The sequence below is a fragment of the Podarcis cretensis genome (genome assembly GCF_951804945.1).
Source record: "Podarcis cretensis genome assembly, chromosome: 3".
NCBI lineage: Eukaryota > Metazoa > Chordata > Lepidosauria > Squamata > Lacertidae > Podarcis > Podarcis cretensis.
This window is the reverse complement of record NC_137172.1, coordinates 40405784-40424028: the sequence shown is the minus strand read 5'-3', so window position 1 is coordinate 40424028 and position 18245 is coordinate 40405784. Positions and strand designations below refer to the sequence as shown.

The following is an 18245-nucleotide window of genomic DNA, read 5'->3' as shown; positions in this document are numbered from 1 at the left end:
TGACAATAACGGCTTTTGAAGGGAGGGGCTCATGAGCCGCTATTCAATTTCTCATGACTGATTGGTATTGTGTTGTATTACTGGTAGGGACATCGCCCCTTCCACAACCTTTTTGAAAACATAAGAACCCTGCTAGATAAAACCAGAGGCCCATCTAGTCCAGCTTTCTGTTCTCAGAGCTGCTGAGCAGCTGTCTATGGGAAGCCCCTAAGCAAGTAATGAGAACAGCAACTGGTAACCAGAGCAGCAGGGCTCACAGCAACAGGCTTTCGGTGGCAGAGGGATGAGGCGACACCAAGTTCAGGACTGTGTAGATGCGCAGGCAAAGTTAATCTTGGTGTTCCCACTGATACACCCACAAAATCCCAGCCTAAATGCCACCTTGCCCCTCGCCATTCCTGATAAGCGGTAGCGCCTCCGCTGCCGAGAAGCTGTTGCTGTGACTCTGTCCAGCCACCAGGAGCTGAAGTCAGGCAATAAAGCACCTGATGTCAGTGAAGTTAACTCTTTATTCAAAGCAGCAAATCAGCTCAGCCCTAGTGGTCACAGCAACCTTTCCCAGTAAGTCTTGCCCCAATGAAGCAGTTGTGAGGACCGCTCTCTAAGGTGCCTCCCTTGGTTCCTTCCACAGCAGCCAAAGGCTCTGTCCTCTTGTCTCTTGTTCCTCCATCTTCATTTCTCTGCATGTTCTGGGAGACCAGTGTGGAGGGTCACACAAGGAGGGGAAGACTCCCTGGATTCTTCAGCAACCTACCTCCTCTCTGTCTCCTGGCCCCCTTCCTCTCCTGCCTCTGAATCTGGACTGCCCTCTGCCACAGCCTCCTCCTGCTCACTAAACCCTGTTGCCTTTTTAAATATTTGGTGTTTTATTATGCTTTTATTTTTGTTGGAAGCTGCCCAAAGTGGCTGGGGCAACCCGTATCACACAGTACAAGTGTTTCTGGACGGTACCGCTTCAGACTGCAGGTGTGAAATCATTTGCCTGAATGCTCTCATGTGGAGGAAATTTTTCACCTGTACATGTCAAAAATGAATATGTCAGGAGAAAATTTAGGCTAGAGCCCTTCTCCCTTATTTTTATCTGCAGGGACTTAGACAGACAGATCATAGATCAATATCTGTCTATTGATAATCCCTCACCTGCAGATTGAAGTGGTTCAATCTATGAGCAGTTTTATCACACAACTTTCCATTTGTGCAGACTAGCGGTGAATTTTAGTAATTTTCTTTAGGACTGAACTGCCTTTCCTGGGTTATGTCTTAGAATAAATAGGACGAGCTCATGGGTCTGCAACTCACCCTGGTCATATTCCCAAATACGGCTCTAGTTTGGGGATCATAATGCCACCCACTCTTCTGAGCGAACAGGCTTTTTGGGTTCTTGTATATATGCAGTTCTTGTATATATGCAGTGTGGGATGCAGGTGGCGCTGTGGGTAAAACCTCAGTGCCTAGGACTTGCCGATCGCATGGTCGGCGGTTCGAATCCCCGCGGTGGGGTGCGCTCCCATCGTTCGGTCCCAGCGCCTGCCAACCTAGCAGTTCGAAAGCACCCCCGGGTACAAGTAGATAAATAGGGACCGCTTACCAGCGGGAAGGTAAACGGCGTTTCCGTGTGCGGCTCTGGCTCGCCAGAGCAGCGATGTCATGCTGGCCACGTGACCCGGAAGTGTCTGCGGACAGCGCTGGCTCCCGGCCTATAGAGTGAGATGAGCGCACAACCCTAGAGTCTGTCAAGACTGGCCCGTACGGGCAGGGGTACCTTTACCTTTACCTATATATGCAGTGCAAATGCACAAAGATTAACCCAAGACATGAAAGACAACCAGGGGACAGATCAAAATAAACCACAAAGAAACAAACTGCAACAGAGAGGCACGGTGAGCAGGCATAGCACCAATTCATATCTTGTCTCTGAGCATGTACCTTTTTGTGCTTGACTGTTTCTGTCTGTCTTGGGAGATGAAGCACACAAGGCTTCCATCATGTCCGCATGAACTGTTGCTGCTTGTTCCACATGACTGTGCTGAATGCTGACAAGTGGAGCATGTGCCCCTGACAGCAGGTCGGCCATTACAAAACCATGTCCTGGCTGGCATGCAATTGTCTTGCACAAAATACTTTTCTCGAGTCAGAGACAGAATCTGCACATGCCACTTAGAGTGTTTCTGAGTTTCTTTTCCATTGTTGGTGTGCATGTGTGAAAGGCAACTTGAAATGTGTTTGTATCCTTTATATTTCTTAAATGGCTGGTGCCTGTGCAGGGAGCTGGATGTACAGTCGCAGCTTCCAGAGTCTTGTGTGTCATCTGTAAACAGAGGGGTTTTATCTGAATCACATTTTTACTTCTCTAGTTTCAATTTTCCCCCCACATATCACTTTCCCTCCCTGGATGCAAGTATCTTTAAACCTTATTTATTGATTTTTCACACAAAAAACTTTACAGATTTTAACATAAATTGTAAATTACTTTATCCATCCATCCACCCCTTCCATGGTTTCCCTGTTTACACTTGAATGCTGCATATTTCTCATATACTATTCAATATATCCATTTTAACCTATTTAATGCTGTTGCTCATATTTCAGATCCTGCAAGTATTTTTGCTCACTCGGAAGGGTCCTTACTTGATTCCTCCTTCATACCCTTGACTGTGAGTATCTGTGGTATGGCTGGTACATTCATATACACACCCCTCTGAGGGTAGGGACATCTTTGGTGAAATTAATAAGATGGGGTGTGTGCTTATAGGATGTTATTTTTTCTTCTTCATGTGCCAATGCTGGTGCACAAAATATCTGTAATTAAGCAATAATCACGAGGTTTCAGTGAAATTGTTATGGTTTTCCTATGTCCTTGTCAGTGTCCAGGGAGGACAGAGAAGTGGTTGCACCCACCCAGCCACCCACACTGGCAGATTGTCACTGACATGTCACACTGGACTGTCTCTAAGTCTGTTGTTGTTGTTGTTTACTCATTTAGTCGTCTCCGACTCTTCGTGACCCCATGGACCAGAGCACGCCAGGCACTCCTGTCTTCCACTGCCTCTCGCAGTTTGGTCAGACTCATGCTGGTAGCTTCGAGAACACTGTCCAACCATCTCGTCCTCTGTCATCCTCTTCTCCTTGTGCCCTCCATCTTTCCCAACATCAGGGTCTTTTCCAGGGAGTCTTCTCTTCTCATGAGGTGGCCAAAGTATTGGAGCCTCAGCTTCAGGATCTGTCCTTCCAGTGAGCACTCAGGGCTGATTTCCTTAAGAATGGATAGGTTTGATCTTCTTGCAGTCCATAGGACTCTCAAGAGTCTCCTCCAGCACCATAATTCAAAAGCATCAATTCATTGGCGATCAGCCTTCTTAAAACATTAACATATGGACAATGGTATGGTAAGAAGTGGGAGGAGATTCCTAAGTGATTAAAAACAGCACTTTGTAGGGCACATATGAGTTCAGTCAGAGACATGGATTGTATCTAAACATAATAACGTAAGGCAAAAGTCATTCACTGAAAGAAGGTCCGTGTCATGATGGGGGCGGGTACGTGTGTGTCAAACATATGGATGGAAGGAAGTCCTCATGATGGTCCATTCTCAACTGATTCCTCTGACATCCCTAACTGCATCCCAGGTAGTAATAACTGAATCCATTATATTGCCTACAGAACCTAACATATTTAACTGATGAATATGGTCAGGGAAGAATCCGCTGGGATTTCAGTGCATTCCAATGACATAAGAGCATGGTTGTGCTTTCCCTTTTATTTCTTCCTCTTCTGCTACTGTGCCTGACAGAACCACCTGTTCAGTGAGGTGATGCTTTTATAGTGAAGTGTTTTGATGGGTCAAAGAGCTGCTCTGCTAGCGCTGATGTCTAATGCATGGATGCAAATCTTTGAACTCTCTGCACCACATTCGTACGCATGCCCATTCTAACTATTTAAGGAACGCGTTGCTTGAACTGCTAATTGCTTATGAATCTAACAGCAGATGTGAACATGTCTGGCAATCTTTTTACTTCTTGATCTTATAGTTTTGGCATGTTCCGCATTGTCTGACCTTTAGATTAATCACCTTTTTATGTCTGGTCTCTCCTAGGCAATTTCAGGTTTTTGATCTTGTTTAGCTGAAATCCTGTTACCTCTTGTACTGGAAGCAACACACTGCAAATTCTTGGTATTTAGCTGTGGTGCCATCTCAGGTGACCATAATCATCACCAAGGCTGTGTGTCTGCTGTGTTGTTGTGCAGACAAATCCTTCAAGGGAGGATGAAGGATGTAAGTAAATAAATAAAACAACACTTAATCCATTCTTGGAGATCTGAAAATCCCCAGGCTGAAAATTTGCCAACTTAGTTGGACATATGCAGTCATTTGGTCCTGCTCTAATCACATCATGCATTTTGAAAGTATCTCCCAAATTCCAGAACTTTTCCATGAGCTAGTATATTATCTAATAATGATTCTACCATCATACAGAAGAATTTGCATTGCATCCTGACACCACCTCTTTGCTTTCCCTTGGGTCAACATTGACCATTCCTGTCTTCAAATAACCCCCGACTTAAAGAAGCAAAGTTTTAAGAGTTGTTTATACTTGGATCCATTAAAGAAATAGTGGTGAAAAATAAGTGTCTGGCCTGCTCTTCAAAATGCCAAGGTAAACACTAGGTGACCTATTCCTTGTTCTTTGCCTAACCTGGCTGAACTCTGGAAGAAAGTAATAAATAGCAATGGTTAATTGGCGTCATTTCTAAGTATAACATCCCCACTTCCTCACATCAAGTTTGCCCAGGATTCAAAGGTTTGTGAGCTAGACAAATAAAAATATATGGTGCTGCTTGAAAGAGAAGGGGCATGAGAGTTTTGCGGCCTGGCCCAAGACTCAGGGTCATCTCACACATCACAGGGATGTTGCCAGAAATTGTTTCCTAATGGCAACTTGTCCCTGACTGGCCTGTAGCATTTAGGAGCACCACAAAAACTAGTCTTCAAGCACAACACAACTTCAAAAATCAAAGAGAGGTGAGATGCCATCTGATGCTTCCAAGCTCTGCACTCTGGTGAACAATCTTCCAGATGGCACAGTTTTGGGCCACAGTCCAACAGAGTAAGGTGCTCTTAAGCCTACTGCTTTCAGCTAGCTTAATCTTGCCTAACTTTTGTTGGATTGTGGGCTTTATGTATTAAAGCCACAATGGATATTTAAGGAAATGTACTGCCACTAGATCTAGTTGTATATCCAAAACATAGATTCTAGATTTGATGCAAAGTCTTTTGCTTCCCGCGATTTAAAAAAAAGCACCATCAAAACTTCAGTGATGTTGCCTTCAAAGGAAGTTTATTCTGAAGATGTTTCCCTGAACTACTTGATGGGGCATAACTATAAGAATGCAAGAAAAGCCCAGATGGATTAGACCAAAGGCCCATCTGGTCCAGTGTCCTCTTCTCACAGTGGGCCGCCCAGATGCCTATGGGAATCCAGCCAGCAGAACCTGAATATAACATTGCACTTCTCAGTTGTGATTTCCAGCAACTAGTATTCAGAAGCATACTTCCTCCAATAGTGGTGTTATAAGAATTCTAAGGTCTCAAATAAAAAAATTAAATGTTCATTAATGTACAAGTTATGTACACATACATAACTATATAAACCACATGTCTGACCTGGATTCAGGAACTAAACTATTTACCATCACAAAAGAATGGCTAGGCTGTCCAGGTAAAGCAATCAGTGACCATTATCAGCATATCCTGGCGGACAGGATTTCTGCTGTAGACCGCCTCCTTCTGTCATGTGTGTATGATTTTTTTTTTTTGGGGGGGGGGGTCTTGAGCTACAGGGTGGGCAACTTCAAAAGTATATATAAGGGCTTGCGCACCATTGTTCTGGTTTTTCTCCTCCCTCCTGTGTGTGGTGAGTGGGGTCCCTGTTGCAACAGTTAATAAAGTTCAGGCTTACTAGCTGCTTTGCTTCTCAGTATACTCTGGTTGGCCTCTGTTATTTTCTCCTACCAATAGGGAACCTACTTAAGGATTCTATATGGGCTCTTGGAAGGTAAAAGGAGCAGGTCCCCCCCTATAACAGTGGATTCAAAGAAACCTTTGTGCCCAGTAGCCATTGACATCTTCCATGAAATTTCCTAAAACCATTTTAAAGCCATTTAAGTTAGTGGCCTTAACTACTTCTTGTGGTAGAGAATTCCATAGTTTTCCATGTTATGTGTGAAGAAGTACTTTGTAGGCTGTCTAATAGCAGTTGCTGGGGTGGCACAGGTAGGGTAGTGATGCTCACAAATGGTTCTACTGCTTCTTGAGAGGGAGGGTTGAGGCACACTCTGCAGTGTAGCCATTGTGTGAGCGAGGTGGCAGCAGTGTCAGATTGGCACTACCACCACACCATGCTGAGCTTCCTGCCCCTCTCAGGAACTGGCAGCGATGCTTGGTGTTTAGAAGGCAAGTGAGAAATGCCACCCTACCTGTGCCACCCTACCAACCCTACCTGTGCTACTGAAGTTATCTTCTTCTTTTTTAAATCCTGCTGTGGAGACAAATCCAAAACTCTCCACAGTTACATTGCATAGCAATGGCAGTAAATCCTTGTTTCTTGAAGAGATAGTCAGTCAGAATAATACGTCAGGCCAGAGGGACCCTACATCCACAAAAGGTAACCTAGACATGTTAAGTTCCTGGGCTTGCCTGTTCCCTTCACATTCCTTTCTTCTAATCTCATACTTTGTGTCTGGAAGAGAATGTCTTCCTACTTGGGTTAATAAGAACATCAGCACATCTAACAAGAATTGGTCTTCACTTTTCCCCACCTGATTTCATGAGGAATTTGATGGAGCTCTCAGGATCAACAACAACAACAACAACAACAACAACAACATTTTTATTTATTTATTCCCCACCCATCTGGCTGGGTTTCCTCAGCCACTCTGGGCAGCTTACAGCATATATAAAACATGTATGCTATATATTGTCTCACTAAAATGACAGTGCTGTTGGTGGCGGGAGGCTAAATAAGAGGAAGGCCCTTGTTGCTTGCTATCGTGGCCATTCTTCTTTTTGCTCATTCTCTTCTTCTGAATCACACCTATAGCATGCATTGGAGCAACTGAAGCTAGAGTAAATATATGCTTAGGCTACAAAGAGAATCCCATCCTGATGCTCTTCTTTGAAGTACAGATGTAACACAAGTCCATATATCTTCAAGCCTTCTGTCAGGTATGCCCAAATAGATAACTGAGAATCTTCCCATAAAAAAGCAGCCTAGTTAATTTCCCTGAGGAAATTCACGAGGCTATTCTATACATAAAGCTGCCTGGTTTATTTGCTATCCCAAACACTTAAACAAAGCAGCACAATATGATAGGTATTTACAATCTATCAAAGCCTCAGTACCATTGTAAACTGCATTCCAGCCAGCACGCCTTCATGGTTTAAATAACTTCTACATTTAGAAAAAGTAACTGGAATATCCAGCTCAGTTAAATTTAGTTTTTTCTTCTGTACCCCAAGCTATCACAAAGTTTCAAGAATGTGTGCATGGGCAACTTTCAAATGGAAACCTACCCAGGTAAGATCTGAGCAAATCTGGTAGGTTGACTCAGACCCATAAAAGGTTTAGAGAACATTCTTATGCATGGCATTTCAGACAGGAGTCCTACTGAGTTGAGTGGAGATTACTCCTAAATCAGTGGGAATAGGATTGCAGCCTTACTGACACAATTTTCCTGCATTTTCTTTAGAGAAGGTAATATTGTGTCCTGAGCTATCCATGGACACAACCACAACTTCCCAGCAGCTATTTCCATTTTGATGGCCGCTATGATCATGGAAGTTACTTCCGGGTAACTGTGGCAGTATTCCCTGAGGTTCTGGATCACTCAGTTCCTTTTTCATGAGACGCTTTCGAATGTATGAATGTACCAACTGTTAGTCTATACTGTAAATGAGAGCAGAATGCCTGTGAAAATTCAAAACTGCCTAGGAAAGAGCCATATTTATTTTTTATTTGTACAAGTTTTTCTATGTCGCCATATATAACATCATGGCAGCATACAAAATGAATACAAAACCCCTCACCATTTTCAAAATAAAAGTACAAATAATTGTTAAGACTTCTAATTAAAAATAAAAGATTAAACAGCTGCAAAGGCCTGTTAATGGGGAAAAAAATGTTTTCTCAGAGATGCCTGAAAGTCAAAAGCAAGGATGCTCTGCCCAATCTCTCCTGGAAGAATATTCCAAAGCACAGGACTGGTGACATTAACTGCCCGACTTCTGTTCACTCAGATGTAAGCTCCATTGAGTTCAATGGGGTTTCCTCTAAGATAAAGGTGTTTAGCCAGGATAGCCAATGTATTGCCCTCCAGATGATGTGCTACAACTCCCATCAGCCCTCGCTAGCATAAGCAATGGTCAAGGATGATGAGACTTGTAGGCCAAAAATATGTGGAGCGCACCACATTGTCTATCCCTAGTGCGTTGGACTTTAGCTTTAATTACATCTTTCTTTACTTAAATTCCTCCTAATATACATACAGTGGTACCTCGAGTTAAGTACTTAATTCATTCCGGAGGTCCATACTTAACCTGAAACTGTTCTTAACCTGAAGCACCATTTTAGCTAATGGGGCCTCCTGCTGCTGCCGTGCCATCGGAGCACAATTTCTGTTCTCATCCTGAAGCAAAGTTCTTAACCTGAAGCACTATTTCTGGGTTAGCGGAGTCTGTAACCTGAAGCGTATGTAACCTGAAGTGTATGTAACCTGGGGTACCACTGTACATTTGTATGCAGGTTTGCCCAAGATACGTATTTTGGCAAAGTGATTTCCCCTAACACTTTGCTTTTTTGTATGTTATTTTAACTGATACATGAAATCTTATGCACACTTTACTTTGTTTTTGTACACATTAAGTGGCTGGAGAACTGCATCGCGAAATTTGGGAAAGTGTGAGACAGAATGCATGCAGAAAAGTGACCATTTGGAGAAATCATGGGAATGCTTAGACAGACAGTAACACACAGAAAAATAACTGTGTGGGGAAAAACATGAGAATGCTTCAAGAGGCAGTAGGGTAGAAAAAATAAAATGCGAGTGGGGGAATGGGATACTTTGGGACAGACCTTAGAGTAAAGAGGCAGTGTTGAGAAACCAGAGTGATGTGTGGAAAATCAGCAGACGTCACCATTTCACAGTCAAGTTGTTTTCAGTGAAATAAAGGGCCCCTTTTCCTCAAAAAGAACAATTTATGTTTCTGTCAGGTGTACGTCTGGGCTAGCTTAGTGAGGTAATGTCTCCAAAAGTGGAGGGAAGGGTGCAGGAGTAGAGGAGTGTGCCCTATCACTTTGACACAGCCCATTCATATTGTGACTGGCCATAAGGTAATCCTCCCACAAATAAACTGCAAACAGTGGGTATACAGATACGAGCTGTTAGCATGCATCCTATTTAGCGATGCGGGTGGCGCTGTGGGTTAAACCACAGAGCCTAGGACTTGCCAATCAGAAGGTCGGCGGTTCAAATCCCTGCAATGGGGTGAGCTCCCGTTGTTCGGTCCCTGCTCCTGCCAACCTAGCAGTTCGAAAGCACGTCAAAGTGTAAGTAGATAAATAGGTACCACTCCGGCGGGAAGGTAAACGGCATTTCCGTGCACTGCTCTGGTTCGCCAGAAGCGGCTTAGTCATGCGGGTCACGTGACCCGGAAGCTGTACGCCGGCTCCCTCGGCCAATAAAGCCAGATGAGCACTGCAACCCCAGAGTCGGTCATGACTGGATCTAATGGTCAGGGGTCCCTTTACCTTTTTATTAGGAATATTCAGGAAACCATGGCTCATATACAAGTTAGTCATGGCCCGCAGTCCCAGATTTCCTGTTTCCTGCTGTTATTCATGGAAAATGAATAACTCTGCACATGCTCAGAGCTACTATGCCCAGGCCTGACAATTATCCTGCTTGTTCTGCAGTCATTCTCCTAGATTTCTTTCTCTCTTGAATTTCCCCTGACTCCATTTAAAAACTCATTTGTTGAAAGGTACCTGTGAGGCAGAAATTCAACATGTGGCTGGAGTTTTTGTGTTTCCTTCCCTAAGGGACAGTGGCCTCAGTGGGGCGACCACAAAAGCTTATAAAAGAAATGAAGAGTGCTTGCCCAACAAGATATTTCAATTTGTGGTTGACAGCAATGCTTACATGTGCTGGCAGACATCATTTTAAAGCAACTGCCAGGGCACCTAAAAATTGTAATGTTGCGAGGGGTGGTGCTTGCAGTCAGCCAGCAAGCACCGGCATACATAAATCTATTTTTAAGTGGCCTGACAGCTCTGTGAATTGACCCTGAGTTTAGTGAAGCCAATGGGAGTGATTCTTTGACTGCACAGAGTGGCACCGCAATCCAAATACATTTACTTCCTTGCAAGTAAATCTCACTGAAAACAGTGGAAGTTTCACTGAAAGCAATGGAATGGACTACCAAATAAGGCAGAGGTGTCACATTGCTTTCTGATCCAAGCAGAGCTTCAGCTTGGCTTGACTCTGTTCTAAGCAAATTAGTCAAACTAATTAAGCCCATTGAAACGGATGTTTAACTTTAATTAAAATGCAAACCGAAGAAATTAATCTATGTCAAAAACTTGTCCAAGTTTTCAAAGAGGTGCAAATTTGAATGTGAGCATTAATCAAAGAAAATGAATACGGTTTAACCTATTTTATTCAGACCTCCCATAGGCAGCCTGCTATATATACTAAATCTGCTTTATGACCTACTCTATTCTAGACACAAATTTCATGCCCCCCGAAGGGTCTTCACAAAAGAGCCTGTACTGCAGTGGAACTAGATTCATTATCTCCAGAAGTCTTGTTGGCATCAAATCTGGCAGCCACAGTACCTCTGCTTGCAGTAATGTTCCAGTCTGTAAACATGGTGATGCATTATGAGCTACCCCCATTTTTCAAAAAACAAAAGCTTAAACCTTCCTCCTTTTTCATTTCCCTCTCTCTTTTCTGTCTGTTTCTCTTTAAAAGCAGCACTTCCTTTTTTGTCACCTCAAGCGAAGGTGTATGAAAAAGGAGGTTTATAAGGGATGTATCACACATTAATTTGTAGCTCGTCGTGTGGTTATTTTATTACTTTTGACCAGTGTTATGTTTCCAGAAAAAGAGGTGCTGGAACTCACCACGAACGCTTCCCTTGTTCTCTTATAATGGCAATGGTGCCCACCTGAGAGGTGCTGGAACTGAGTTCTGATGTGATTTCTGGCTGAAAAAAGCCCTGCAAAGTCTCTTATGAAGTTCATTTAGGAATACTAGGATGAATGCCTTTATGGATCACTCTTTCCCTCAGTGGCTTCATGAAAGCTCACAAGAACAATAGCACGGCAAAAACCTTCTGCATCAATAACTATTTGGTGATATGTTGCATCTGAACACAGAGGTTCCAGTTAGGTATTGTGGCTAATAGCCACTAATAAACCTAACCTCCATGGGTTTGCCTAACACAGGGGAGGGGAACCCATGGCCTTCCACGTGCGATTTGACTCCCAACTCCTCTCAGTCCCAGCAAACATGGCCAACAGTCGGAGTGATGGGAATTATAGTCCATAAAGTTCACCATCCCTGATTTAATCCCCATCAAAAACCATTTTAATCAGAGGCAGCCACCACATCTAAAGGCCAAGCATTCCACAGGTTAATTATGAGTTTCATGATAGAATACTTGAGAAGGCAGATCTGTCCTCAAACTACTGCCAATACGGTTTATTAGAGGGCCTCAAGTATTATCAAAGAAAGAGAGAATTCTCTCCATACATTTTCATCCCCCCCCCCAATACTTCTCCATACTTGTCTTTTTTTCCCCCCTGAGTCACCTAACACTAAACATTTCAGCATTAAGACCTGGGGAAGGTGTCCAAACTGCTGCACTGTTGTGGTTCCCCTTCTCTTCACAATTTACAGTCCTGACATCCTTTTCAAAGTGGGATAAGTAGAACAGTACATGGCATTTCTTAAGAAGAAGAGACTGCTGGATCAGGCCAATAGCCTATCTAGTCCAGCATCCTGTTCTCACAGCAGCCAACTGGACATTTATGGGAAACTCAATTTCAGACATATGATAATGCCTATTCTGTATTTAGTCCTTTTCTGAAATAATCTATAGCACAGAAATTCCCGCCCCCAACCCTCAGTGTTGCATACTGAGTTGATGCTTTTATTCAGCTATCCACCAGCTATCTTTTCCTACTTGATTCTTTTGGTTACTGGGGACTTCCGGGTTGGCGCCTCCGGCAATGGCTGAGCTCTTCCGATCGGGAGGAACTTACTCCGTGGAAATTAGGGTCTGACCGCCACGGCGAAGGCGGGGACCCACTGAAATCACAGGCGGAAGAAGCCTGTGAACCTGGGATTCGGCTGGCACCTTTTGCGCCTCCCCTACTCACGGGGAAACCCTGTTTTGGGGATCCGGAGCGACGTGGGGTGAGCGGCGCGGTGCTTTGAATCGACTGCTTCTTTCACGAAGTGAAGCCGCATTGCTGTTGCTGGAGAGCGCTGACTTTTTCCTGTGGGCAGTTGGATTTTAAACAACTACCCGTGAGTAGAACGGAAAATTGGATCTTTAAGTACCTTAATTTGGCGCCCAAAGCAGGAAGGTCATAAACAGGAAGTCCGCCTTCCGCTTTTGTAAATAGACTGAAGCAAAGACGTTACAAGCTAAAGTCTTTGAAAGTTTTTGATAAAGGATTAAATCTCCATCGGTTAAAAATACAACCCCCCCCTTGGAAGCAGGTGAAGAGGGGGGAAATTTTGAACTTAGTAAGCCTGCAGGAGTGAGGGGAAAATCAAATTACCACAGCTCTGAACCTGGGAACGGGCTGCCAGATGACGCTTGGGGAAAGTTTATTGACAGAACGGATTTGACAGCTAGCTAAAATAAGAGCAAGATACTGTTTCCATTGTCCTCTTCTGCATTTAAAATGGAGGAAAAAGTAACTGAAAATCGAAACTATGTTTAATGCCTGAGTTGTGCTTGAAAGAACTGATACAAGTGGGGACTGTTTCCCTCTAGAGGGAGCCTTTGAAATTGTTATAGGAGTGTAACTGGGAGGTCTCCAGCTGCAAGATAAGGATTCTGAGAACCAGAGATTGACCTTGGACCATTCAAAATGTTGATAGGAGAAGTTATTTTGACTGCATTATGTAAAACAAACTATTTGCTGGAAGAGATTCATAAAAAGATGGATGACATGACTTTTAAAATTGATAATTTGGAACAGAAAGCGACTAACATGAGACAAAAAGTGAGCACCAACACAGAAATAATTCAGGACCTGGCACAGGAACCTACCTTGGCAGAACAAATGGTGGAGGAAAAGGAGAAAGTCGTTGTTTTTGAACCTAAAATAATACAAGCGGGATCCTTAGTTCTACAGAAGCAAATTGAGGACTATAAATTGAGGCCTTTTATGATTGAATCTAGAAAAAGCCAGATTTTGAGGATTGGATCCTGGTTGGACTGAAGAAGGAAAGTTGGAAAGATCTCTCTATCCAGGGATTAATTGACTTTTGGGACATGGACTTGGATTTGAAGGAGATTGAAGTTTTGGGGGCCTTTGGATTTGGAGGAGTCTTGAAATACGTCCTGAAACACTGTATAGACTCTAGCTTCAACTATGGAAATTTGGCTGAACTGTCCAGAAGGAATAAAAGTAATGTTAGGATGGAGTTCTCTCGAGATTTGCTCTCTAGCATTAAAGAATATGAAGAAGATCTGCAGAAGGGACCTGGAAAAGAGTTAAGAGCCTCGGACATAAGATCTCCAGGTTGATGGACTATATGGAATTGACGGAAAGGACTGGCAGAATCCAAAACCAGGGAGAGGAGTTGATGGAAGAATATTGGAAAATTTAAAGTTTATATATAGAAATATCGCAAAATTAATGAGTGATAGAAAAATGGTGGATTGATATTTTATGGATTTAGCAGAAATGTTATAAGGAGTTAAGCATATATAAGTATTTTAGTTTTAATGTTAAAATAAGGTTAAAAAATGGTGAAAGGAGCGAAAGTAAAGTTACATTACATTGAGATAAATTACAGAACAAAAATTGGAAAAGATGGAAAGGATTTGCTGAAATAGTTAATCGAATTAGAATACAAAAAAGGGAGGTGTGAGGAGGTCAAGGAAACAAGCAAATGAAAGATAAGTTGGGAAGATTAGTTGTGTTTTTTGTTTTTGTTTTTGTTTTTTTCCCCTTTTTTCTTATTGTGATGTGTTGTTTTGTTTTTGTTTAATATGGTGTTATTACTTTTACTTTTGTTTTTTGTAACCCTTAAAATATTTAATTAATATTATTTTATTTTAAAAAAAGATTCTTTTGGTTACTATGTACATTAATTCTCCGGTATTCAGTTCAATCTTATAATGCACTTCTACAAAATAAAAATAAAATAAAAAAGAGGCTATTCACCATAAACACCAAGATCTCTTTCCTGGTTAGTCTTTGCCAATTCAGACTGCATCTGTGTAAAGGTTTCCCTCTGCCCCGATGTGCATTAATTTGTGCTCATTGTATTTACCTTTCCTACAGGGATCTGAAGACTGTGCCTTGTTGCCTTTCCTTTCCTTTCAGAGCTTATCTTGGCTTGGAGGCTTCTTGCATAAGCATAGACACACCTCTCCAAATGTCATTTTCATATGTGACAGTTCCCAAGACTGTTTTGGCTGCTCCAGACTGGCTTCTCTTCAGTTCTTCTCAGCTTTCCCTCAGAAAAATCAGTTTAAATGCAACTCTGTTGCCTTTTTGATGTTTCTCCATTTTTCATGAGTTGTCTTGGCACATTGGTTACTGCCATGTGGGTTCTGCTTTTTCTAATTAGAGACAAATGGATTTTGCCACACTTGAAATGGGAAACTTTTCCTTCCCAGAAGCTGGAATTGTTGTATGTTAACATTGCTGTGAGTTTGGACCATTTGTCGTTCAAGTGTCAGCGTGGGACCGTGGGAATTACTTGCACTGACACCATCAGGAAAAAGATACCCAGATATTTATTAAGGGGTTTGTGTGGCATCTTTGCTGAACTACTGGCAGCAATGAGAGAACAGAAAATGCAAACTTTATAAACACTTTAATCATGGCTTCCTGTGTGCATATAAAATAGGAAAGCTTCAGACATTTTCCCAATAGGAGGAGAGCTGTTTCTGCTTCCATAGGAACACAGGAAGCTGACACATCCTAAATCATACCATTACTCCATTTCACATAGTATTGTATACACTGACTGGCAAGGACTCTCCAGGGCTTCAGACAAAGGATATTCCCAGCCCTATCCAGAGATGTCAGGGAAGCGGAAGGCTCAATTTTACATATGTGGTGGACCTGTAAGAAAATAAAGGAATTTTGGGATGTAATTTATAATGAGCTCAAAAGAATGATCAAAGTATCCTTCATAAAAAAACCGGAGACTTTCCTCCTGGGGATATTAGGCCCAGACATACCAAAAAGTGCGAGTGAAATATTCTTGTATGCCATGGTAGCTGCAAGAATATTAATCGCTATGAACTGGAAAGGAGAGAGAATTCTGACAAATCTGGAGTGGCAAAGTAAACTGTTGGAATATGCCAAGTTGGCAAAAATAACAGAAAAACTGAGAGGTCATACTGATCAAACATTTATTAGGAAATGGGACATGTACAAAAAATATCTTAAGGATTACTGTAAAAATATGACGTCAGTGGCAGGCCTTGAATGACTTCTGTGGATAATTATAAGAGAATATAATATTGATGAAAATTAACAAAAGACTAGATAGACTAAGTGGTAGATGCAGGATGGGGTGGTGGAAAGCCTTCAGAAACTCAAGAAGAACTTATTGTGATGTGGAATAACAAATATTACCATTTTCTTTTCTTTCTTCTGGATAATCCTTATGTTTGTTATTTCTTTTTAATCTCAATAAAGCATAACCTCCCCCCCCCCCCGAGATGTCAGGGACTGAACCAGGGACCTTCTGCATGCAAAGCAGATGCTGTACCACTGAGCCACTTCCCTTCCCCATATAGAGGGAGGAACAATATCTCTTTCTGGCAGCAACCTCTGTGCCTGATGGGTGCTAAACTGGGCAGTTTTTTCAGGTGGCGTGATGGGGAAAGAGACTGGGAAAGCCCTCTGTAAAGAGAAAGACTGAGAGCAGTCCCACTCACATGTAATTTCACATGCACACACATAGAGGACACACACACAGGTGCACAGCTCCCTGTTCAGGTGTGATATATATGCCAGCATGCAAACCAGCCCACCAGAAGCACTTAAGGCTCCCAAGTCATCATTAGCAAAAACTTGGAACAGATCTCTTTTATATGGGAAGCACCTCCAAGTTGCTGAGGTAAAGGTAAAGGACCCCTGACAGTTACGTCCAGTCGCAGATGACTCTGGGGTTGCGCCACTCATCTCGCTTTACTGGCCGAGGGAGCTGGCATTTGTCCGCTCCACAGACAGTTTTTCCGGGTCATGTGGCCAGCATGACTAAGCCACTTCTGGCGCAACGGAACACCGAAACCAGAGCAGTGCATGGAAATGCCGTTTATCTTTCCACCGGAGCGGTACCTATTTATCTACTTGGACTTTTTGGGGTGCTTTCGAACTGGTAGGTTGGCAGGAGCTTGGACCTAGCAACAGGAGCTCACTCCATTGCGGGGATTCGAACCATCAACCTTCTGATTGGCAAGCCCAAGAGGCTCAGTGGTTTAGACCACAGCGCCACCCGTGTCCAAGTTGCTCAGGTAACCAATACTGTATCAGGATCAGTTGTCAATAAAATGAAGCCAATCTCCCCCCACTTTGGGATTCCTGAGAAAATAATCTCTAATAATAGGCTGCAGTTTTCATCTGATTTAGCAATGAAAGAATCTATCAGTTTGGTTCTCTCTGTTTCCTCATGTTTCCAGTCTTAAATTCAGTTCTCCACATTTCTGCAGCAATTTCAATTAAAACAAGAATTCCTCATGAAAATTGCTCAGTGTTTAAGGCAAATTTCTCCTCATAAAAACATTTTTATATACAGTTTTGACTAATGAACACATTTTTGCAAAAGTTATTTCCCCTAATATATTTTATACATATATTCCTTTTTATGCAAACTGCTCCCTAATATAAACACTTTCATGAATATTGTTTGGTTGGAGAACTGTGCCGCAAAATTCAGAAAACTGATTTTCAAAAGATGGGTGTGTTTGGATTCTCATATTGTTTAGGAAACTGAGAATTTCGAAAGCTTGACTTGTAAGTGCAAATTGAATCAAATTTCTCCCCATCCCTAATATGAAAATTTGCAGAGGCTTGTAGATTTCAACCCTTCTTACCTCCACGTCTGTTGTTTCTCCAGAGCGACAGTGAAATAGAACATGTTGTCCTGACTAAAAAACACCTGTGGTTGAAATCATCCATCCTCTACCTTGTCCTATTGACATAGCAGCCAACACCTTTGGCAAAAGGCTTCAGCCCAGTTCTTCCTAGGATGGAAGTTCCATTCCAAGATTCCAGCATTTGTCACCTAACTAACTCCATCTTGGTCTGATTTCCACAGCTTTGCAGAACAGGATGCCTATTATAAAGCTTGCCGGAAGAATGTCTGTGGCAAATGGCATAATGCTAAACTCATGAAACCAGAAGACCTGCTCTGCACAAAGGAGACCTATGAAAATATGCCAGTACAGGAGAATGCAGAGACTCCTTGCTCCTATTTGATTGCAGTTCTAACAGGAATTATCTGTCACAATCGGACACAACTTGTTCTTGTGGGAGATGCTCCAGTGCTCTCCTAAGGAACCACCACAATGCAGGCTGCAGAAAACACTATCCAAGTTACACCCCTAGAGATGTTCCAGCTCCTCCCTCTCAGAGAATATGCCCAGGCAGGAAGCAACAACCACTCGCATTCCTGAGAGATGATGCTTTGCACAGAGAATGTCCCAATCCCCAGCATCTCCAGGTAGGGTTGGGAAAGAAACCCCTGCCTGAAATCTGGAGAGCTACTGTCAGTCAGTGTAGATAATACTAGAGTACAGGGACCAGAGGTTTGACCCAAGTCAGCTTCCTCTGTTCCCTTTTGGAAGCCCACAGAATGGTTAGAAATAGTTATTGCAATCAAAGCTACCAGCATGAGTTTGACCAAACTGCGGGAGACAGTGGAAGACAGGAGTGCCTGGCATGCTCTGGTCCATGGGGTCACAAAGAGTTGGATATGACTAA

The 18245-nt window shown here is 42.7% G+C and overlaps 1 long non-coding RNA gene across 1 annotated transcript in view; it reads right to left on the bottom strand.

The window, feature by feature from the left end:
• The window catches only part of LOC307212271, a 46125-nt gene extending 28287 nt beyond the window's left edge, over positions 1-17838 (bottom strand). Inside the window, exons 1-2 of the long non-coding RNA XR_013836924.1 lie at positions 17357-17838; positions 14575-15374 (exon numbers count right to left, since the gene is read on the bottom strand). This is a non-coding gene — a long non-coding RNA (uncharacterized lncRNA). The remainder of the gene's footprint in view (positions 1-14574; positions 15375-17356) is intronic.
• Positions 17839-18245: the final 407 nt, after the last annotated feature.